At 41.1% G+C, this 23,703-nt stretch overlaps 1 pseudogene; it reads right to left on the reverse strand.

Moving 5' to 3' along the window:
• Positions 1 to 19,351: 19,351 nt before the first annotated feature.
• LOC125390353 (SUMO-conjugating enzyme UBC9 pseudogene) lies at positions 19,352 to 20,386 on the reverse strand (annotated as a pseudogene).
• Between the last annotated feature and the right edge of the window lie 3,317 nt (positions 20,387 to 23,703).

Below are 23,703 nucleotides of genomic sequence, written 5' to 3' on the forward strand. Positions count from 1 at the left end.
TAACATGCATTTGCTTTTAACCCAATGCAAAAAGGAGGTGAAATTTTAGTAGAAACAGATCATCACAACTGGCTAGGGGTCAGAGTATGATGTCACTTGCTTGGCTCAAGGGACTCTAAGGGAAAGAGGGTAATACTGACCTAAGAGGAAGCTGGCTGATGCCATCAGCTGTACCAACTTCCAATTTTCACACTTTACTTTGGTGAATTTGAAATGACCTTATCTGGACTTAGCTCAACTGTCCTCAAGTGCACAGAATAATGACATGTGAAGATTCCTCCTGGAATAATTACCCAAAATGTGGTTGATTGAACAAAACCCACCCATTCTCCCAAATTTTTATTTCTGATCTCGAGTACTTTGGGGAGCTTATCCCATGGTGCCTGAAAGAGTTGATGATGTTTCTTGTACAGCTATAGATTCTACATATTCACAGGTGAGTTTGTATTGGTATAGAATGGCCCCAACCATATGCTGAAACATAGGTATGAGTATAACTGATAAAAACTACTTTTTTAATTTTAGAAAAACCAAACCTACATTATTTATGTCTTGAGGTATTCCAGAAAGTTAAACATTCAAGCAATATTTCATAGCAAAAACAAAAACAAGCCCAACTGTTCAGGAAGTGTACTTAAAAGGCATAAAATCCTCAAGAAGAAGCTGACAGTTGATGAAAACACTCTTTCCATTAAAAGAATAACTCTCGGTAAAGTCCAAGACTTCTAAACAAATAGAAAATGAGTGACCACCTGGAGCCAGTGTGATGACTTTCCATCTATGAGACTCTTTGTCTGTTATGTCTATTATGAGGCCAATCTCTCATGGACCAGAGATGCTTTTCAAACCAGAGATGCAATTTGGAATCACTTGGAAAATTATAGTTCCTAGAAAAGTGTCCTATGTCCTTAAAGTGTAAAACAAAACACAAACTACAGCAACAAAACAAAACCCCAAAAGAATTACTGGAGGAAGACAGAGGCAGAGCAAAACCTTGTAGTTTATGATGTTCCCTCACTCTTTCCCAAAAGCCATTAAACATCTCTCCAGAAACTAGAGTAAGCCTTTAAGAATGATAACAATTCAGGGCAGGAGTCTGGGGAAATCTTCCATCTTCAGTGGTCAAACTAAATTCTATTACTTTATATTTAATATTTGTATTATTTTGAATAATGTCTTGTTTTACCTTACAAATTTGTGTTTTGTGATATATGGTTTCTTGCTTTCTATTTAACTTTCAAAAAGGTTTATTTAATTTTTAACTTTGAAATACCTTACCACCAATAACCATATAACCTTGAGTTTCCCAGATACCATCTGAAATACTTCAAAGAGTTGTGTGTTTGCAACATGGTAAATATTTAGCTTTATGTCACAATTATCATGACAATTTAGAACAAATGAGTTGAAGAGACAAGTATAAAAACATGTTTTTATAGAAGTGAGTTATCATTTTGATATCTTACGTTATAAGAACATGGATACTAAAAGTATGATTAGTAAGAATTTTAAATATGGGATATCCCAGGTCCATTTAATTTTTTGAATATTTGACAGGAAATAACTTTCTCAGGTAACTTATAAATAAGCATTTATGTACTGCAAATAGGTGATCAGTAACTTCCTACAAAGAGAGTGTGCAACTTGCAAAGGTTGGAGCCAGTTTACTATTAACATAAACTATAGCCTGTATTATCAGAGGATTTATTTTTGTGAAGAAAAGCTACTATTCAACAAGTGGACACAATTAAACTACCGAAATAGCCATTGGTCTGTGATTCCTACATTGATCCAAGCTCGTTTGTGCTATGTTTCCCCAGCTCAAATGGACCTAACACCTATTTCCCTTCTGAAACCAGCCTCACTAAGAGAGGCGGTGATGCTGCCCCTGCTTTCCACAGTATCTTGTAGCACAATCATCCACAGCTGCTCACTACTGGAAGAAAAGGATGAGAAAATTGTCCTTGTCTTTGGTTCATGAGAAGTTTCCAGTGCTTGTGCCTGAATGTCTTTCCCTGACTACTATATTCATAAGGTCATTTGGCCAATGTTTTTTTTTTTCTTCGTAGGGTACATGTCATGAAACTATCAGAGAGTATAAAGATCCAATTTGGACAGTCATGACTGTGTTGCATTGAACAAAGGAACAGGAAGAGCCTGTGTTCCCAAAGAATAAGGCATTATGAGGACGTTTTCTGCTTTGGGAAAATGCTGTGTGCCAAAATGGACATGGGTGATTGCTGTCACCAGGTACAAATACTTTCAAGCCTCAAATGCTAGGAACTTGCTGAACACCTGAAGGCCACATTAGCACATGTGATTTCAAAGAGACTGTTGGTCAATGAAGACCCAAGAGTGCTCAGCTACCCTGGCCGTCCTCAATTTTGTGGTGAATTCCCTCACACTGGGTGTGAGGAACTGGGAAAATGTGGAAATGGTGGTCTCGGTGTCTTGGTTTCTAAAGTTATGCTTCTATGCATTGGCTCAAAAATATATCTCCATCATTTCTGAGGAGACTTTCCTTTAATAGGGCTCACACTCAGACCACATGTAAATTTGGATAATGATTGCTCGAGTGTTGACAGGGAAATTGGCCCCATGCCTTGAGGAGCCAACAGAACTGTCGCAAAGTTGCGTTTATTCTAGCAAGGACTGAATCTTAGACGCAAGAAGCAGCATGCCTTCCAAAAGGCTTTTCTGAAACACTGCTGGGGAGAAATGCAACTGAATGAGAACCTGGCATGTGACTGGAATCCATTAGGTCATTCACTCGACTTCATAATCAAAAGCAGTTGTCATTTGATTGAAGTGGAAAATCAAGGAGGTTTTTCTGCTTTGCTCCATGCATGCTTTGAAGTCACAGTCGCCGATACTTGAGACAAAAGTTCAACAGAGATCACACACCTTTAGACATTCTAATTGTAGCCTAATTGTTTTGTTTCATGTGTAAGTGTCTTTTAGGGATGGTTAAAAGATTAATTGAAAATAAAATGAACATTTATGAAAACAAGGTATGTATTTGAAAATATATAGTAAGTCTGATTCTTAAGTATTTTAAGTTTCAATTCTAATTAATTCATTAATAAATGTTGTTCTTTGATAATTTCATACATTTATGTGATGTGGGAGTCCCCTCTGTGTGCTGTGATTACCACTAGTGAATAAAGAAACTGATTTGGACTGATAGCAAGGCAAAACTGAGGTGGGCAGGGAAAGCTAGGCTGAATGCTGGGAGAAAGGAAGACAGAGTCAAAGGGAGAAGCTATGGAGTGGCTGCCAGAGACAGATATGTCATAACTTTGTTGGTAAGCCACTCTCACGTGGCCATACAAAAATTAGTAGAAATGGGTTAAATTAAGATGTAAGTGTTAGCCAATAAGAAGTTACAGTTAATGGGCCAAGCAGTGATTTAATTAATACAGTTTCCGTGTGATTATTTCGTGTCTAAGCTAGCTGGGTAGCCAGGAACCAACAAAAAGCTCCCCCATGCAACATTTATATAATGTCTTCTATATAAGACATTCTCCATTCCTGTTTCCCTCCTACCCTTCACAAACACCTTTTTTCCTATAAATATTTTGTTTACTATCCATGACATTTTGTTTTGTTTTGTGTCCCACATGACTTATCTAGGGGTGTCTGTGTTACCATGACTTTGGAACTCATCGTTAGAATCTGGTGGGCTTACCAGTGCCTATGAAACCTATGCTTTGCCCTCTTCTCTCCCAGAACTTGTTAGGTGTCAATAGTTAAACGGTGAGAAATGGAGCCTGGGAGACTCTTCCCCATCTCAACTGCCTGTTGGGTAGCTCAACTTGTGTTGGGCCCAGTTACAGTAAGCACCATGCAGTAATGTTAAGATTGACTTTGCTGTGTTATATGTAAAAGATAGTATTTCATAACCATTATTCCTATTTTATGACTCTTATATTCTTTCTGACCCCTCTTCAGAAGGATGGTGTAATTGTCTTATTCAGGGCCGAGCTATCCACTGTTCTTTTCTTAGCATTCTATGCTGCCAGGGACCTTTAAATTCACCACCATTCACTACAAAGAGAAGCTTCTCCAATTAAGACTGAGTGTAGACTCTACCTGTAGTTATAAACACAGATAATTAGAAAGTGGTATGATTCTGTGTTACTACATTTAAGAAGTATTAATCGAGCCACCCCCCATGGCCTAAGACCTCTTCAGTCATAGATTTTATTTGTTTGTTTGCTTATTTTCCTTTTTGGTTTCGGTTTTCCAATTTTCAGTAATTGGCGTAGATTTCTTCTTGTGGAGCAGGCCTCAAATCCAATCAGGAAGTTTTTGGCTCCCCTCGTAGCAGGTATGCCATTATTTTGCCAATGAACATACTTTGCCTAGCAAGTGGATATTATGGCTCCCAATTGAGAAAGACAATCAATGTACACTGTTGCCAAGCCCTATCAAAACTAGCTAGAGAATGGGGAGTTTCCAACTCAGTTCTAGCTTGTTTGGTCTCTTTTATGCAAAGTGTGTGACATCTTCAGAAATAGGGTTTTACCAAGTAGTTCTGGTGGGCAACGAAGAAGAATATCAAGATCATGTGTTATTTGGGACCAGGCCACCCTGAGCAACAAGTGAGCATAGCACAGGGAATTGTTTTTACTTCTAAAACTAGCATTGCCTAACGTTGCAAGATATCTGCTTTCTCTATCACTTTTATATTTTTAATATTGAGTTATCAGATATTAGGTCTACACATGACTTTTCCATGCCTTGATCATTTTGAATAGTCCTCACACCCGGTCCTTCTTCTCTCCCATCTCTCTTATCACCTTTCTCTCTCTCTCTCTCTTTCTCTCTCTCTCTCTCTCTTTCTCTCTCTCTCCTTTCTGTTTCTCTTTCTGCTTGAACCTCACCACCTCCCATGCCACATTTCTACTCCTCCTTTCTACTCTAATTTATTAAAATTGTAGCTTGTGGTTCTAAGGAAGGCAAAATCTATGTTCAAGTCATGTTGTTGAAATTCACCATAGATGGGGGTCACAGTTTCTCAAAGACTAAGGCACATATGATTTTTGCCTTCATGTGACTTTCTCTAGAAAGTAAAATAGGTGGGAATATAAGTTACTACTATTTGAAAATTGTATGTCACATTACTTACCAATACATTTTTAATAGTGTATATTCATCACATCTTTGAAGCTTTTATATCTTGGGGACTTGCCAGAAAGCTAAGGAAAAGCCAAATCTTTTTTTTTTTTTAAAAAAAAAAAACAAACCAACCTGTTTTTATACAATAACCAGGCAGATGCTATGGATGCCCCCTGGGACAGTCATTCATGTTGTCTGTTCTTTGTCTTCTGTTACAGCGATCTTTGCCTAATAGACAAAAAGCTCAGCCTGGAGCATGCACAGACTGGAAGGTTACTGCTGTAGTGCAGAAACTCCTCATAAATGGTAACTGAAAAGACAACATCTCAAAAGCAAAATAGTTTGGCTCTGTGGAAGAATCAATTAATATTCCCTTTTGTGAAATGATCTTAGCCTTTAGATTAAGATGGAGTGAGAAATCAAAGTGCCTTCGTACCTGGCCCCACAACCAAGCCAAAGATTTTGTTGAAAGTTGTCCTAAGTAAGAAGCATCCTCAGAGGTGAGTGCAAGTCAATGGAATCATTTTCAGAGAATTAATTTCCAATGCTTGTCTAAAATTTTCTGACAGAGATAAGAAATGTAAGCCGATATAAAAGCACAAACAAAACAGTGAAATGCACAGAGGGGAAAAAAAAACCTGTATGTGAGAGCTGTCAAAGGAAATCAGAGAATCAGACCCCCAAGACTAGAACTATAGGAACTGCCAGATGTAGACCAAAAGAATTAAAAAGACTGGTATTTCTCAAAAACTAATAGAGCTGAGTTGATGAACTTTAAGGTCATCTTGTATTTTATCATGAGAATCTGCTTTTAAAAAATTAATATAATAGTCTATTAAATAAGTATTACAAAAGGTAAAACATAAACCTAAAATGACAAATTTAGCCTAGATATATTTTTAAGAAATTCTTTTTAAGCAAGAATAAATCAACTTTATTCAATAGGGCTAAAGTTCAGATTAAACACAGCTGGAGAGGGCGCTGTCACGGCTCCTCTGATTCATTCTGTTCTAACAGGCTACTATAGACTGGGAGACTGACAAACAGTGGGGTGTATTCCTCTCAGTCTGGAGTGCTGACAAGACACAATGCATACAATGGTAGACCCACAGTCTGACAGAGCCACCCCCTAGTTCAAGGGGGCTTTATTTCAATGTTCTCATATGACAAGAAGGGCAACGTAGCTCTCCTTGGACTCTAAGAAGACATAAATCCCATTCACCAGGGCCCAACTGGCAGACCTAAGTGCCTCCTACCTGTAAATAACTCCATTTGTGATATTTTGTTAACATACAAGGTGTTGTGATGTGTCTTCTGATCACTTTTCATGGGGTGATTTTAATTTTCTCATGTTAAATGCTTCATCCAGCCAGGCTGTTGGGAGGCAGAGAAGGTGACTCTCCAGCCATGATCACACAACGAGTTCCAGGCTGCAGAGGAAGAGGCCCTACCTCAAAACAGGTTTAATCCATATCATTTTCATGTGTAAGATGTGTCTCTTTAAATCAGTACATTCTCAGATTTTTTTTAAAAAAAATATGATGTGAAAAATCCTTGCCTTTTTAAATGGAATATTGAGTATTGTTATATTAAAATGAAATTTACCAGAAATAAAAATTTATATCCGCTATCTGATTGTTTTCTACTCACCTTCAGAAATTCTTGGTTTGGCTTATTCTCTTTTCTTACCTTTATTTGAATAAATTAAAATGCTGTAATTCCGTGTTATTTGCTGTTAGCTTCAGAGTCAAGTATTTGTATTGTTCTTTTAATGACTTTCTCAGAGATAGCGAGTGCACATCCGGAATACTGTGCTGACAGTGCTAAGGTTGTCTAGTACTCGCCTGCGTGTGTGTGTGTGTGTGTGTGTGTGTGTGTGTGTGTGTGTGCCAACATCGCCTTACGTGTTGCTGTTCTCACCCTGCACCATCTTCTCTGTCTTTAATTTCTCCACCTCCACGATTCCATGCATATTGACCGCTCTCACTGTGCCCTACAGCTTCTTCTCAGGATTCAGTCTGAGCATCTTTTTATTATCCTCCTCCATTTCACTAATTCTTCCTTTTCTCTTCTTCTTCTTCTTCCCAACTGGCCTAACCATCTCCTGAGTTCTTAATTGCAACCATTTTATTTTCAATTCTAGAGTTTTCATTTGATTCTTTCTTATAGGTTCCAGGATCCTAATAAAATTCGTCATCTTTTCACCGATTTGAGTGCACAATTATACTAAAATGTTCTTTCTGGTTTGTCTGAAGTTCTAGCTCACTGAGGTGTGCTGTGTTTTAGGCTCCTCCTTGCTGTGTGCACGCAAGGTGGGGTAGGGGACTGCTTCAATGGGGTGTAGAACACACAATGTCTTCTCTACATTTCTCCTTCTCCCCAGATCCTGACTTCTCAAGTTATTTCGCCTTTCTAGCCTGGATTTCCACTCATTAATCTCAGCAGTCTAGAGAGCCTGCTACAAGCTCAGGGTCCCTCACCTTCAGACCGCATGCCCCAGGCCTACCATTTAATACATTAAAATGGATTGCCATTGAAACAACAGACTCCGTTCTGTGCTTATCTCCCTTCTCCAGGATCTTCACCCTCATGTCTTGGGTGCTTGTTCATGCTCCTCGGCATTAAACACGATGTCTGTTTGACATTTGAGACAGTGCTCAGAGCTGCTCCTTCCTAAGAAGTTTAGCCGGGTAGAAACTACCCTGTCATGAAGAAAGCTAACACAGCTGAGAGAAATCTTCAGTTACAGCTTCTTACATTAATCTTCAAAATAAAGACATGGGGTTTGATGATTTTTAAGATTTTGTTTTGTTTTGTTTTCATTTCTCAGCACAGACACGTGAAAGGCTTAAAAATATAACGTAGAAATAAATTGTTAAGATGTGCAGCTGCGTGGGAAGACTGAGTTATCAGGCAACACAGTCGGGGAGGGGAGTTAGTGCCCCAGCCTTCTGTTTTTCAGATCTTTCTCGTCTGTGACAGTCTTGGTGCATTGGCCTTCCTTGAGTGTCTGGAGTACCATGAGTCATGCTGTTTCCTGGCTGGGATGGAGATTTGCTTTCCAATTCTTTTTGAAGCATCAAAGCATATCCCTTTACTGCCTGAAAGTTTATGGCTCCATAAAACACTCAAGAGATGTGTGCAAGACAGAGTGTAGCTATCAATCTATGCAATACCACTTTGCAGCTAAAAGGTATTGCTTAGACACAGAGACCCTGGACCCTGACTCTTCCTCTTTACCTTGGCCATCTCAACACACAGTTAAATGCTACTGAATCCCTTATCATCTCTAAAACTACCATGGGTGTTAATTCGCCTCTCCAAGGCTCAACTTTCTCATCCACACTCTGGAACTAATACCTCCTGGAATGGCAGTGAAGATTAACCAAGGTCACTTCCATAAAGCAGTTGGCACTCTGCCTGGGAACGCATGGTATGCATTCTCTAATTGGCAGTTAGAAGAGACACATCATCCCTACGTATAATAAAGATGATCAGATTATCTATAAAAGACCAATGCAATGACTATCAGGAGCTTTTAAACTCTGTTCACATACTTGAAGTTTTCAAGTTATGTCTACAAAGAGAATTTTTATGCCAATCCAACCAGGTTTAGGCCACAGGAGCTTCTTATCCTATGGGACTTGAAATAATCCAAGCCCAGATAAATGCAGCAGAATATAAAATCTGATATGAAAAATAAATTTAAAAGGAATGAATAAAAGGTAGTAAATCAAAATGTATAGTATATGGCAGCAAAAACTTGGAATGGAGATCTAAACATCTGTCATGTGATCTGTCTCATCTGTTCTTAAACACAAAGAATGGATACCAGACTGCACATCTCAATCTGGAAAAGAGGCAATATGAGACTCTGTATGGGAAAGAAAAAGCCTCTAGGGAGGAAGAACTATGAGCATCTCTAAAAGATGCTCAAACGATGCCTTCTAACACCAGGAACCTAAATGTCCCAGATGATTTCAGCCTACAGTTCGCCAGTGTGTGGAAGGACAGAATAGCATTTCTCAGTAGTGGTCATTTCCTGCTTTTGAGACTATTCTAAATTTTTTGAGCATTTGAAAACCCCAACTGTTCAAATCAGCAAGCATGATTTTCTGGCATCCTTCACAGCTCATCTGACCCAAGCTACACAGTTGAATAGATGCATGCAAGGCTTGGACTCAGCAGCACCAAAGATGAAGAAGTAGAAACTATCCAGAGACCCAGTGTAGCTCAGCAAGGGATGAATCTGAGGCTGCAAAAGTGTGGCAACTAGGTCTTAGTGCTGCCGAGAGGAGCAGGTGTATCTTGTCTACAGGCCATGGGAAAGAAGAAGCGTAACTGGAGCATAGGAGCTGTGGAGCCAGTTTTCTGGTCAAACTGGTTAATTCTTTTGTTATCTCTGTCTGCTTGTGCTTCTCTTGCAAACTGCCTGAGGCAATGCATTGTTTGCATACTGTGTTACTCCAGTTCTTGAGGTTTACAAGTCCCAGATCTAGTTTAGACTGTCTTTGCAAATGAATATTGTCGTGGTATCCTTTTGTGGCCATAAGGACAGAATATTGTATTTTCATATCGTAAAAGAGAATACTGTTCTCAGGACCTCATTTTATTTGGAACCCCTACCTCCATTGTCAGTGAGATAGGCTCTTAAATGCATAGAAGAGCTCTACTCTCATGATTTAGTCATTCCTAGCCAGCTCCATTTACAAATGCTCTCATATTGGCCATTCGATTTCAGCACATACACTCTGGAGGACACATTTCATTTACGGTACTTTGAGGGCTTTTGGGAGCTTGTCTCAAGCCAGGGCCCAGCCATTCCAACAATACTGAGACCTACTCGGTAAACACATTACTAGGGTTAGCTTCTGATGCTTGAAACTAAGACTGACTGATAGAAAGAACTTTCTTCCACCTGCTTCAGGCTAGCCTCATACAAACACATGTTTCGTTTTGAATTCCTGACTTGATCCAACTGCTCTATCAACAGAGATAACCACTGGGAAATATAATTATACAAAAGAGTTTTTAAATTTCTATTCTTTTTTTGTTTTTTTGTTTTATGTAATTTGAATTAAACGCAAAGTTTTTTGTTTTGTTTTGTTTTTTTGTTTGTTTGTTTTAAATCTTACGATGTGAAAAGTTTAAGCTCTCTCCAAGGCTAACTTTTTCTATCAAGCCAGACCATCTGGATAGCTGCTGGGAGACTGAATGCACACGCAGATAATGGCCAGAGCACACACAGAAACAGCTCAGACCCACAGTCTGTAGCCAACAGATCAGAAATCCAAGCAATAAACCCATTAGTCATCACCCCCCAAATGAACAGAGTTTGATCGTTATCTGAGAGCTTGTATCTTTTGTGGCTCCATTTCCAGTTTAGGACCAACAAGAAGAGGCCAAACAAACCTCTACACCTAACCATGTAGGACCCCTTACTAGTCAGCCTAGCTTACCCGCAGGCTGTCTATGCCAGCGGCCTTTTGGCTTTGTTGAATCTTTCCCTTTTGTTCACTGTTATGGTCTCCCAAAGCACTACCTGCCTTTGACCTCCGCACTGAACAAAAAGACTTGGTTTGTCTTAATTTGGGTTCCTTTATCTACTCCCACTTAGTCCAGGCATTATCCTGACCAGAACTGCACTCTCTGTGTTCTTCAATACATCCATTTTTTTTTATTTCTTCCACTTCTCCAAGTGAGCCCCAGTTCTAAACAAGGCCCACTGTGCCCTGAACACGCCAATAGGAAAGGACAGACAAGGTAGATATTCAGAAAGTAGCAGTTGGTACTTGTGCACATTCTTCTGCCAGGTCTAATTTCACAGTCCCTAAATCTGGGTTCCGAAGAGTTATTACGCTTTAAGGTCATAAAAGGCAAGTATTATATAAAGCAGCAAAATAGGAAAACATAGCTGTAACTAATCCTGTGGTTTTAATGCTGTGCTTAATGAGCTGTGCAGAGCATGTGGCAGCGATTTGGCTTTCAAGTCAGTTCTTTAAAGGATGTTGTCATGAGCTCTGTCCGCCAAACAGCATCCATGATTGTGATCTTGACGTGGGCATAGGAACTCATGAGATGTCAAGGGAATATAGTCTGTCCTTTCCTACAGTTGCATTTGAATTTTTCTCCAGTTACTTAGATATGATTTGATATATTACAAGGAAATTAGCATCTCGAAATAATTCCATTGTCCTTTCCCTGAATTCTCAGAGGCAGAACACTTCAATGGACCGTCTACCTACTGAAATCAAGAACACTTTTCAAACTTCCTGTGGTCTTATTCTTCTCCATGCTCATTAAAATCTCATCTCTAAGTAGCTATAAAAATGCATCTCTTCACTTTTAACAATAAAGGCATTGAAGAATTGTTAATTACAGCAGATTAATCTGAACAATATCTCATGAGTTCTTTATTGTGGACCATATTTTCCTTCACTGCTTCAAAAGACCGCTCACTGAGTTTTGTTCATTCTAAAGCACATTTTTGACATTTTTCGACATCCGAAATCTACACGTTTTATAACCAATGGCATGTCGCATATTGTTTGTACTAGTTCAATTTTCCCATAACAGTAGAGTGGTATATGATGTAATTGACACATCATCAACACAGTACAATACAATAATGTACTTTTGATTAAGCATTATTTCCTGGGTGTTTTGTACTGCGGAGATGGCACAGACCATTGAAGTCAAACACCTTGACTGAGGATTTCAGGTTTAGTGTGCCTTGCAAACCTCCAGGGTTCTTCCAGTGGAAAAATCTCCAGGGCAGCCAACTTTATCTTTTTCTTTCTTTCTTTTTTTTAAACAAATGAGCTGTGTCTTTAAACTTCCCCCAGTAGAAGAGCTGTTCTGCCAACCCAAACCTAACAACTTTGAAGGACAATGACCCTAGAGACTGACTATACTCAAAGAGGAATAAAATGTAGGCATCTGTCTTGAGCTCTGCATGAAAAGAAAGCAGATTCTGGTGTGTGGGATCTATAATTCTACTCCCTCTTCTCCACTGCAGCAGGTCACAGGATCTATGTGTGGCAGAAAGTATGTGGCAGGGCCAAAAGCAGACACTGACCTCCCTGGGTCTCAAAGACAAATGCTGTGTTTTGCAGACAAGTTCAAGATTTCTCTCTACTTGATTCTGCCGAAACAAACATACAATATCAATGAAAATGGAGGCTGAGAGTACAGGCATATGGACTTGTTTATGTTCTCATATGCTGTGAGAGCCACACAGGGTAGAAAACTCACAGAACTGACTACATAGTCGAGACTCCAATTCCTTCTTCACAGAGAAGAGGGGCAGTGTGGAGTCCCCACTACCTAAAAAGTCCTCTGGACAGTGACCTGTGACAAAATTCCTCTGGGTTGGGGGTGAAGCACTTTTCAGTTTCATCCTCTATGGTAATGAGACTTTAATCTTCCACGACTAAAGCATCAACAGGGAGAAACACTGAAGGCAGCTGTGACCCTCATTGTGCATATGGACTTCAGGCAGATGGCGACCTGCATAAAATAAACAAACAAACAAGCAAACAAAACCCCGGCTGCTCCTGCACTCTTGATGCTTCCCTGGTGCTCTTAGTGTATCAGGTTATATCATTTTCTGAACATCACTTCTGTCCTCTCCCTCAGGCGCCTGTCCCCCTACAGACTGAAATGATGTCTAGGCTAAAGCCCAGTCATTTGGTTCCTTCCTTGCACGAGGCCTCAGGATACAGTTTGGTTCTAGAGGCAAAGAGAATTGAACCATAGGCAGAGGACTCCTTCTCACTGTAGTGGCAATGACCTGTGCCTCAAGAGCGCTTAAAAAAGCAGCACCGCCGCACCCCATGGCATATTGGTACCCTGGAGGAGCAGGTGTCTGAAGGAGTCTCTGACACTGGTAGTTGCAAGACTCTAAGAGTTCTGTAGAATTATATAGAAAATAGGAAAGAGGAGAGAGAGAGAGAAAAAGAGAGAGAGAGAGATACACACAGAGCAATGTAGATAGATAAATAAATAATAGATTAGATAGATAGATAGATTACATATAAGATAGATAGATAGATTACATATAAGATAGATAGATAGATAGATAGATAGATAGATAGATAGATAGATAGATAGAGAAAGAAAGAATATTTTTCAGATAGATAGATAGATAGATAGATAGATAGATAGATAGATAGATAAAATTTTTTTCTGGTACAAATTTTTTGGTTGCAAATTTATGTTCTAAAACATGTGTTATGTCTCCAAATGTCTGAATGGTTGGTTTTCTGGAGGCTCAGAACGGAAAGAGATTTATTCAGCTCTTCTGAGTGAGCTCGCCAGTGTGGATATTGTGAGGACTAAATGGGCATGAGACCTCCACATAATTAGTTCCCCACTTCAAGTGACTCCCCTGCCCAGTCAGGCTCTGAAGGTAGGCTTTTTGTTTGCTTTCTTGTTTGGGGGTACAGTTGAGGACTCTTTCTCCATTGCCCTCCACGCAGAAACACATTAAAAAGAACCATCTGGTTGTATCCCAGTGTTGCATGCAGCTCCACATTTTTCTTTTTTCAAGTGAAGCCTGACATGGAATCTTAATATTTAAATTGGAACAAATCAAATGAATTTTTAAGGATCACAGAATTTTCACTGGCTATAAATATACCACTGTAAAGTCCCAGACCATCTCTATTTGAGCTTATCAGGGCATCATGAGTTGAAATTGAAACTGTTTGGGGGAGGAGAACCAGAGAGGGCGGTAAGTCAGTGAGAAAGATGTGCCAACAGAGTGAGGACAAGTCTGTTTGCTGCTTTCAGGTATGAGATAAATAAGGCATTCAGTGGGATCAGCAAATAGCGACAGACGGTAAGATACATCTTTTAAATTATTGGCCAAGCCAAGACTCGGGCATCTTACTGCCGGAATCAAGATAGACGTTTGTACTTAGCAGTGTGAATCAAATCATTTATTTTGAGCATTTGTTTTATCACTTCGAAAACAGGGATCATAATAGCTCTCTGTGCGTTAAATCAAATGATGAATATAAAGCTTTTAGTTTAAGACGGCTACATAACCAGCACCCAGGAAGCACTTAGCATTACAGATCAACTGTGTCACTTACATCCAAAAGTATACAAGTGTACAGGCAATATGACTTAGACAGAAGCGTTCTCTCTTCCTGTTGCTTCCGCCCTCTGTTACTCTCTTCTAGATTCTCGCCTTTCTCCTGCAGCAAGACTTGAATTGAGCTATTGCGAGCCTGCATGTTACTATGCTGTACATGAAAAACAAAGATTTCCACATCCTTTCTAAAATTTTATTGAAAAAGCTTTGGGCTGAATGGGCGTGGAAGCTGTTACTTTCAGTTCTGTGAAGACTGGGAGGTAAATACTGGCCTTCTTGGTACATTTCTTCTAAAATTTGTATAAGATGGCTTTCCCACTAGGAATACAAAACAGATTGTTTTATTCTGAGGGCATTTTATATGCAGATTAGAGACTGAACACCCAAATACCTTATTTGCTAATTTGACATTCATGAGAAAATTAGATCTGCTGGAAATTCTCATTTTTGGAGGAAAGAATCTTTTAAATTGTTGACTCAAAGGAAAGTCTACCATTGTCAAAAAGATATTTAAATACATGCAGATGGCTCTCAAAATTCTTTAATCTAGATGAAGTCAGAAATTCAGACTGCAGTGCTGCAGCTCGGTAGCAGAGCACAGTGGTTTCTTTCCTATTTCTTATACAAATGGTTGCAGTGAAAGCAGCGATTAATCAGCAAAACAAACTAATTGAACGCTCGGCTGTCTAAAGAGGATTGCAGTGCAGTGCTTCACAGCGATACAAACATGGTAAATCTCCCTCCATCCAAATGGGGCTAGGCTTCCTGCGACCTTCGTTGCTAGGAAACTAGTTTCCAATGAATCAGCAGCCACTTTGCTGTTGTTGTTGTGGATTCTGGAGTGTGAAATGATCCAGGCCTATTTGTATACTTCAGAATCGTCTATCATAATATACTTTAGGATGAGCAATTGATAATGTGAGAAATCCTGAGATTCATGTTTTCTTTGGAACCATTGCTTCTAACCCGGGAAGCAACCCTGACCTGCTTTCTCCAGAATCTATCTGCCGTTCCTGTGGAGAGTTAAGTCTGCAGAACTGTAGAGACAAAAAGGGTCCATCTGTCATCATCTCCATCACTTCCAGACTGAATCATGTATGGGGCCACCTCAGGAACCCTGATGGATGTTCCAAGAGACGTAGAATTTCAAAGTAACAATACATTCCAAGGCAAATGCATTCCTTCCCTCACCTAGGCCGTTTTTTAAAATTTATTTTCCTGTCTTCAAATTTGATAAATGCAGGAGGCGTTGAAGCTTTCTTAGTGACACTGAACAGGACAAAAGCTGCCAATGCACATTTAAGAGACAGGCAACTCTGATTGGGGAAGGTATTTCACTCAATGGAGGAAGATGTTTGTTGTTTCCTTCACCAGTCTTGCTGTGGTCAGCTTGGAAGCACTCCTTCAACAACATTCTGTTCGTGATGTAACTTTAAATGAACGCCCAGAGCCAAGCCTGGGGTTCAAGATGAAAATCACCTAATAGAAGAAGTCCTGTTTACGGCAGGTTGACATTGAATCCAACTTGCTCAAAAATAGATCAGCACTCAGTCAGGAGTGGGATAGGGCGTGAGGAGAACCTGGAAGAAGATAAACACTAGTGGTCTGGTTTATTTTATGGATTTTATGCTTCTTTTATATCACTGTATCAAGCATGTGTGTATGTATGTGGTGTGTGTGAGAGAGAGGAGAGATGGGGGAGAGAGAGAAACAGAGGAAAAGAAAGAAACAGAAAAGAAGAGAGAGACATACACAGAGAGAGAAATAGAGAGAGAGAGAGAAATAGAAACAGAGAGAGACAGACAGACAGAATGAGGGGAGGATCTCAGTATATTTTAAGCTATTTTCCTCCCAGCCTTGAATCTCCCGTTGCCTTAAGTAAGATGGCATTGCATGGAGATGAGATTCGCTACAGTCGCTCTTCATAGGTGACTTTGATTGTGTCTAAATTATGTGCCACATTATGAACCACTGTGGTTAAACAACAATCAGTCAGTCAGTCAAAGGATAAAACAAACATTACCCCGACGTAGCCACAAAGGCTGATTATGAGGCAAACCAATTTATGATGATTGCTTCAGAGCTGATTCAATCAACTGCTCCAGTTAGAGTCCCCTCAGCTCAAGTAGCTGGAAAGGGGACAAGGATAGGTCATCTTCAGCTGTGACCATGAGGAATTCTGGCAGATGAACAGCACTGAGTGGCTGGGTCTGGAGGAGGAGGACTGTGCATAAGCACTGAGTGGCTGGGTGTGGAGGAGGAGGACTGTGCATAAGCACTGAGTGGCTGGGTGTGGAGGAGGAGGACTGTGCATAAGCACTGAGTGGCTGGGTCTGGAGGAGGAGAACTGTGCATAAGCACTGAGTGGCTGGGTCTGAGGAGGAGGACTGTGCATAAGCACTGAGTGGCTGGGTTTGGAGGAGGACTGTGCATAAGCACTGAGTGGCTGGGTCTGGAGGAGGACTGTGCACAGCACTGAGTGGCTGGATCTGGAGGAGGGTTGGGCTGTGCATAAACATTTAACAACATCTCTTTTAGAAGCCACACGTCAATTACTCCGTGCACCTCCTTTCTTGGCACTAGAAGCCTCTGCCCATCATCCAGACATGCCCACTCTTTGAAGGGATTCTGTCTGTCTTCACAGTGTCGAAGGAATGTAAGGCCCCTAAAGGATTACTAAAGATATCCAAGAACTCATTCTGGGGCATTTCTTCCGGAGTACTGTCTCACTCCATGACAATAAAGACAAAGCCCTTGTTCTCTTTCAGAAGTTACATTTGTACCTTATGGTAAGAAATTCATAACATATCAGCGAACAGTATTAGAACGAGGTTCTGGAACTGGCTGGCAGACTCAAAGAAAGCTTTAAGACTTTGTGTCTATACAAATAACAGTTACCACAATACCTCCCCGCAAAAACTTTTGAGACTATTCGATCAGATCATGTTCTTTGTAGAAAACTTGGCCCAGAAAAGAGTGTGGGATAAAGGGTCGCTATTGCTGTAGTCACCGTCCCTTGCAGTAGCATGGGCACTTTCCGTGCTCCAAGCGCCCTTGGCACCAAATGGGAAGATGGGTGAGCCAGACATACACCTGTCAAGAAACCCCCGGTTTGGTGAAGGAGACAGACGGCTGAAGGTTGGAGTGCAGCACCAAATTATATAAGAGAGTAAAGCACACAGCCCCGTGAATGTGTTGACAAAGGCTGGACTCAAGGTCTCACAGAAAAAAGAACTTACTCTGCCGACTGAAGGAGGAGGAGGAGGAAATTGTACTCAGTCAGTGGGGCAGCCAGAGCTAAGAGATTCGTGCTGCTTGGACACCTGAGCCAGCCCTGAGCTAAGTAAGCTCTCCTCACTGGGGCAAGGGAACTGCTTGGAATTAGTGAAAGTTTAGCAGCAGAGGAGACAGCCTTGATGCATTACTCTTCACAGTGGCCGCTTCTGACTCCCAGAGCTGTCAAATTTATCAAAAGCCGATAACCAAATGGTGTGATCCATATTTGCTCGCTTACTTCATTAGTCTTAAGCAGTGATGATTCAACAAAGGAGTTGACAGGCTTTCGCTAAAATAGGGTTATCCAACAGTGATAAGGTAGTGAGGGCTCCAGGCAAGTATTGATAGATTTACCTGAAGCATCCCCTTCCTTCAGGGTTTAGAATATTTTTGGTCAAACTTTCCTGGCTTAACAATTCAGAAAGATTAAACGCTCATTTTTAGTGAATTCATTTTTCTTGGAGCTCACATCCTTTTTTGTTTTGTTTTGTTTTGTTTTGTTTTTAAGAAAATCATTGTGGATATTTCTTTGACATGCATTTAACAAAATGCTGTCATTCAGATGAGACGATCTGAGAGGACATACTGCTGCCTGCAGAGCGCAGGCTTCTGGGGGAGACAGATGTTCACTTGAACCCCCTGGACCTTCCACTGTCTTTGTGCCCTCTAGAAAATTCAAGAATATTATCATCATCTTCAAATTGTGTACATTTCTACTCCCCTTGTCAAGGAGACTTTATATTTTAAAGTAGTTTTTGTTTACAGTGGACTGAACCAAGGGTACAGAGGTGTCCAGTATATGCCCTACCTAGACATGTGCACAGTCTCCCTAGCCACCAGGCTCCTTCATTTGCCAAGGTTAATTCTGCAGGATCCAGAATTCCAAGTTTCTCTCTGCCTTTCAACACTTCATTTCCCTCTCCTTCCATTCTGAGAAGTTTTCCATGAGCTGATTCTTCTGCCTGTGAGGTCTCCCACTAGCTCCCAGCTTCCCTGGCTTTCTTTTTGCCACCACTTATTGAACCTTGGCTATGGTGTGCCTATGTAGCTTTTGCTTGCTTGTTTGGTTTGCTTGCTTGGACTCAGTAGTTTTGCTCACTTCACTGCATGGACTAGTCTTACTAGACTAAGATCTTCACAAGTGTGTCTGCTGAGGAACAGATTTCTGCCATAGGTACCACATGCCCTAAACCCTTTCCTGGGTGTAGCATTGCCAGTCTTGCAGCAATGGCTTCTATTGGCAATGGTTCCTTCCTCCCATCATGCCATAAATGAGACAGAGAAGCTTGAAGGATCTGGAGTAGTGGAGATGTTTTCTCTAGATAAAAAAAGGCCGCCGAGGTCCTGCTTCTGGGGAGAAGGCCAGAGCTATGGAAAAGGTCTCTTTCTCTTCCTCCTCTCTCCCCTCTCTCTCTCTCTCTCTCTCTCTCTCTCTCTCTCTCTCTCTCTCTCTCACTTTTGCTTTCTCATGCTCTCTGCCTCTCTCCTATAACTAGTCTTCTCTTGCTAAAGTCAGGAGAAAAAAATCTTTCTTGGATCTCACCTTGAGAATTTGATGGGGTTTCTGTAGGTGGAACCCAGGGGGAAGCTAATGGGAGGTCAGACTCTGCAGGTCTTTGGACATCTCTCATTTTCAACCTGTTACAAGTTACCATGCTAGTTACAGTCAGTCTTTCTTATTTCTCTTGTGAAGAAAAGCTCCTTTTTTATATAATAAATTATATATATTAATATATATATTATATATATTATATATATATTATAAAATATATAAATTATATATATTTTTATATAATAAATTATATATATATATATATATATATATATATATATATACAGTTTATTTACTCTAAACAGCAACACAGACAAACCGCCATATAAACACAAAGGAAGTGGTGCAGAATGGAGACGCTGGCCAACTTTGGATCTGAGGCTCATAAGCAACAGCCCAGGTTTCTGAGGAGGTCGAGGGTGGGGAGGGAGGGACAGTGTGGTTCTGTCATACAGCCAGCTGGAGGCCAGAGCTCTGAACAGTGGGAAGCATGCCTGCATCCGAGCGCAAAGAAACTAGCTCCTAGGGGCTTACCAAGTACAAAAGTTTATCATTTTACAGCAGTTGAAATACTGACATCAATATTAAAATAAAAGCAAGTTTTACATAACAATCAAAAATACAAAAGACTGAAGGAGGAGACCCTGTATGAAAAACTGGGGCAATTCAGCGAATTGAGACCGTATATGCCAGTGGCGGATATGGAAAATGGCGCCCGCTCAACCCTCCCAGGCGACTAGTAACTGTATGCAGCGACTTAGATCTGCAAAAGGTTGTAAACAAGTTCTTGCCAAGCCAATCCCTTCCTCGTCATGGAGTCACAGAGCCGCTGCTTATGAGGGGGCAAACTTCTTCGCTTGTGCTCGAACCCTTTTCTCATATTCCACTCTGTGTTGGCAGTAAATTGTGTAGGCCTCTGCTTGAGCTGGGTCTTGGATATTTGGTTCATTTAGAAGTTCTTGGATTCCTAATAAGATCTGCTTGATCGTGATAGCTGGCCTCCAGTCCTTGTCCTCCTCCAGGATGGACAGGCACACTGTGCCAGAAGGATACACGTTTGGGTGAAACAATGGTGGCTCAAATTTACATTTTGGTGGTGAGGACGGATAGTCATCTTTGAAAAGCATCCGCAGTGTGAACAAGCCTCCTTCCCATGGAGTCCCCTTCTTTCCAGGGATAGCGCACTCCCAATTCATCAGGTTGATCGTGCCATCAGGGTTCTTTGTTGGGGCAGCCACAAAGCCAAAAGGGTGGTCCTTCCTCCAAGCTTTCCTTTCCTGGGCAAGTTGCCTGAGGGCAATCCCTGACATATTCAAAGTCCCTGGGCGACCGCGGCCCGGACCGTCGCGACTGTAGAGGCGGCAGCGCTCCTTTCTTAATAATAAATTCTGATCACAGTTTCCCCTCCCCCAACTCCATCAACCTTTGTTCATCTATCAAAATTACCATCTAGAGCTCTGTAGGGCTTGAGATGGCTGGAGACGCTGGCCCTGGCTGTCGCTCTTAGGATGAACCTGTCTCTCTTTATTTTAGTGTGACTCTCCTTCAACTGAGGAATTCTCTGAGGTGTCTAAAAAGTGTCATTGATTTTTATGTTTCTCCATCATAAGGACAAAAACAAAGACTTGCAACATCATCGTGCGCTGGATTGAAATGCAGAAACCCACATTGAGAAGAAAATCGGTGTGTATCTAGACTCGAAGGGGCCAGTTCATGGAGACACAAGTCAAGTGCCTGGCTCTGTCTAAGAAAACACTTAGGACAAGTTAGTTGATAGTATCACCCCCAGAGAGACTCACAGTTTTATTTACAATGATACATAATGGAAAAAATTTCCTTTATTAAGATAACATTTTTTTTAAAAAAAAAAATCTAAAATAAGGGAAAGCACTTTAAATAGGTCACATGGATCTGGCCAAATAGCCAAAACAGCTGCACACCATCCAAATTCTTAATTATGCCTGCAGTTCCCAAAGCCTAGTCTGGTCATGCTTCACTTATCAAAGCACACTTGCTGTTGGCAGAAAAGTTATCTTAATTTGTACAATTCAAGGATTATTTTGTAAATGCACCTTTCATTCGCCAGGTGTAGTATGACGTAAAACTGATTTTCGTCACTGTTTTTTCTGAACTTGCTCAATGTGTGACAAGAGCAGCAGACAAGGGGACAACTGACGGTAAAGCACAGGAAGGACACCCGAGGGTGTCGTGTGGACTGATTAAGAGAAGTCTCTGGACTTGGTTGAGCTCTGTTCCAATCCTACCGCTGCCTTCTACACGTGTGTGCTTCATTAACTCTGTTTCTTTGGGATTTGTCTTCTGGGGAATCACTGGGTTATCTGTGGAATTCCTTCTGATTCCTGGGTGAGTTAGGACATCTGAATGTAAGGAGGGCTAGGAGCCTGCCTTTTAAGAACCGATTTTCTGTATTCACACGTTTTTATTATTTACGTTGGTTTTAAAATAACGCACAATGCAGCAGGCTTCATTTCAACATTTCCTGGAAGCTTTGTTTTACTTTGCTTTATCCCCCTTTCTCCCCTCTTCTCACAGTCCCTTCCCACTTGTACCCACTCGTACCCACCCATCTCTCCCCACTTTCATGTTTCATGGATTCTCTTATCCTTACCACCTGTCCCTTAAAGCCTGTGCCCCACCCTAGGATCTCCTCTCTCATTTCCTGATGTTTACCCACACTCACGGAAGTGCCGCTTGCCCTTCCATCTGGGACTCCTCTCAGTACTCATCCGCATGGATTCTTCCACGCTCTGAAGTTTGAGGGACCATCAGCTGAGATGTAAGTGCCCTGTTTTGGATATGGTGTTACTGTATCCTTAATGGTACCTGTGTTGTAGGTCTCGGTCTTGTATCAGGGGGAGGAACCTTAAGGTGGAGACTTGGGCAAGTCCCTATGGATCTTGCATTTGGAAAGAACTGAAACCAGTCTTCTGGGACCATAAGTTGTTGGAAGAGGGTCTTTGTCAAAGGAGTCAACATGGCTGTTCCCTGTTTGTCCTATGCTTGGTGATTTGATTTCTTATTCTCTAAAGTGTTCATACCAGTAGCCATAAGGTTCCTTCCCAGAACCACACAGGAACAATACTTTGAACCTCCAGAATTTTGAATCTCATAATCCTCTTTGTTTTATAAAGTTAACAGCTTTTGTAATGAAAACTGACCAATGCAGTAGAAGATGATTGTGTATTTGACTATTCCTAGTGTCTTGGCCTTTGCTTCTCTTTCGTCTTACTGGATCTCACTAACTCCTCCATCTTCTCTGTTATTTTATCTCTAGTCTCACTTTTTTGTCTCATTTTTCCACTAGCATGTATTATGTTTTCATGGTATTGGGGACAGAATCCAGAGCCTCATACACACAGGGCAACAATCTACTATTGCGATATACCCTGCCAACCCAATTCATAATTTTATCCAAAATTTATTCGATAGAGTCTACTATGAGTCATGTATACATATGTCCTTCCTCCTTCCTCCTTCCTCTCCAAGTGGGACACCCTCCTGGCAATCCCTAATGTTGCCATCGAAACGCTGCAATGGCCTATTTACCTATCTTCCTGCAGTGGACTGAATGCCTGATTTCCTGGGATTCCTGTTTTGAAGCCCAAGTACCAGTGTTCCACAGTCTTGCTCAGGGATGCAGCCCTGGGCTTTAGGTTCTGGGAGGGAAGCCCTCACGGATACTATTAGCCGCTGTTTTAGTTGCATTTCTGCTGCTCTGACAAACATCCTGACGAAGGAGCTTGGAAGGATGGAATTATTGGCTCACAATTCTAGAACACAGTGCGTTACTGTGGGGAAGACAAGGCAGGGACTCAAGCAACTCAGCTACAGTCAAGGGCCGAGAGAAAAGAGGAACCTACTCATGTTGGTTTTTCATTGAAATAGAATTATATCACTTCCCCTCGCCCTCTCCTCCCTCTAGCTCCCCTAGCTGGGCTTCCTTGAACCCCACTCCATCTCTCCATTCCCAAGTCGATAGCCTCTTTTTCCTTGATTATCATTGTGAATGTGTATATATGCATGTATATGCACAAATATATATAAATATGACCTGCTGAGTCTTTTTCTTGTTGGTGTACATATGGTTTCAAAGTCTTGGTCACTATGCATTGAACAACCAATAAAGGACTGATCCCTGGGAGAAGTCAATTCTCCTCCAAAGGCTATTAGCTGCCTATAGTTCTTTATCTAGGGGTGGGACCTCCCCCTCCCCCAAGCCTACCCCTTCCGTATTAACATGTCCATTGGTTTGGGACAATGCAGTCATTTCTAAGAAACTGTTTCCCAGCAGACTTCCTGGTATTCTGGCTCTTATATTCTTTCTGCCCCCTCTTCTACATTGTTCGCCGAGTCATGCATGCAGGAGTTGCGATGTCAGTGTATCGGTTGTGAATGGGCTCCCCAGGATCTGTTGGTGTCTGCATTGTGCCCAGGTGTGGATTTCTGTGACAGTCCCCATGTGCTGTAAAGAGGAAATGGAGGCTGGTAGCCACACTCAACTGCGGGTGTAAGGAGATAAAAACAACTTAGTTTACATTTACTGTTTGCTTAAGGAAGTCACAGCAGAGGATCCTTTTATTTATTTTGTAATGGTTTTCTAAAATTGAAAACAAATGAAAATAACCACTAATTC

The sequence above is a fragment of the Myodes glareolus genome, chromosome 13 (genome assembly GCF_982192425.1).
Source record: "Myodes glareolus chromosome 13, mMyoGla1.1, whole genome shotgun sequence".
Classification (NCBI taxonomy): Eukaryota; Metazoa; Chordata; class Mammalia; order Rodentia; family Cricetidae; genus Myodes; species Myodes glareolus.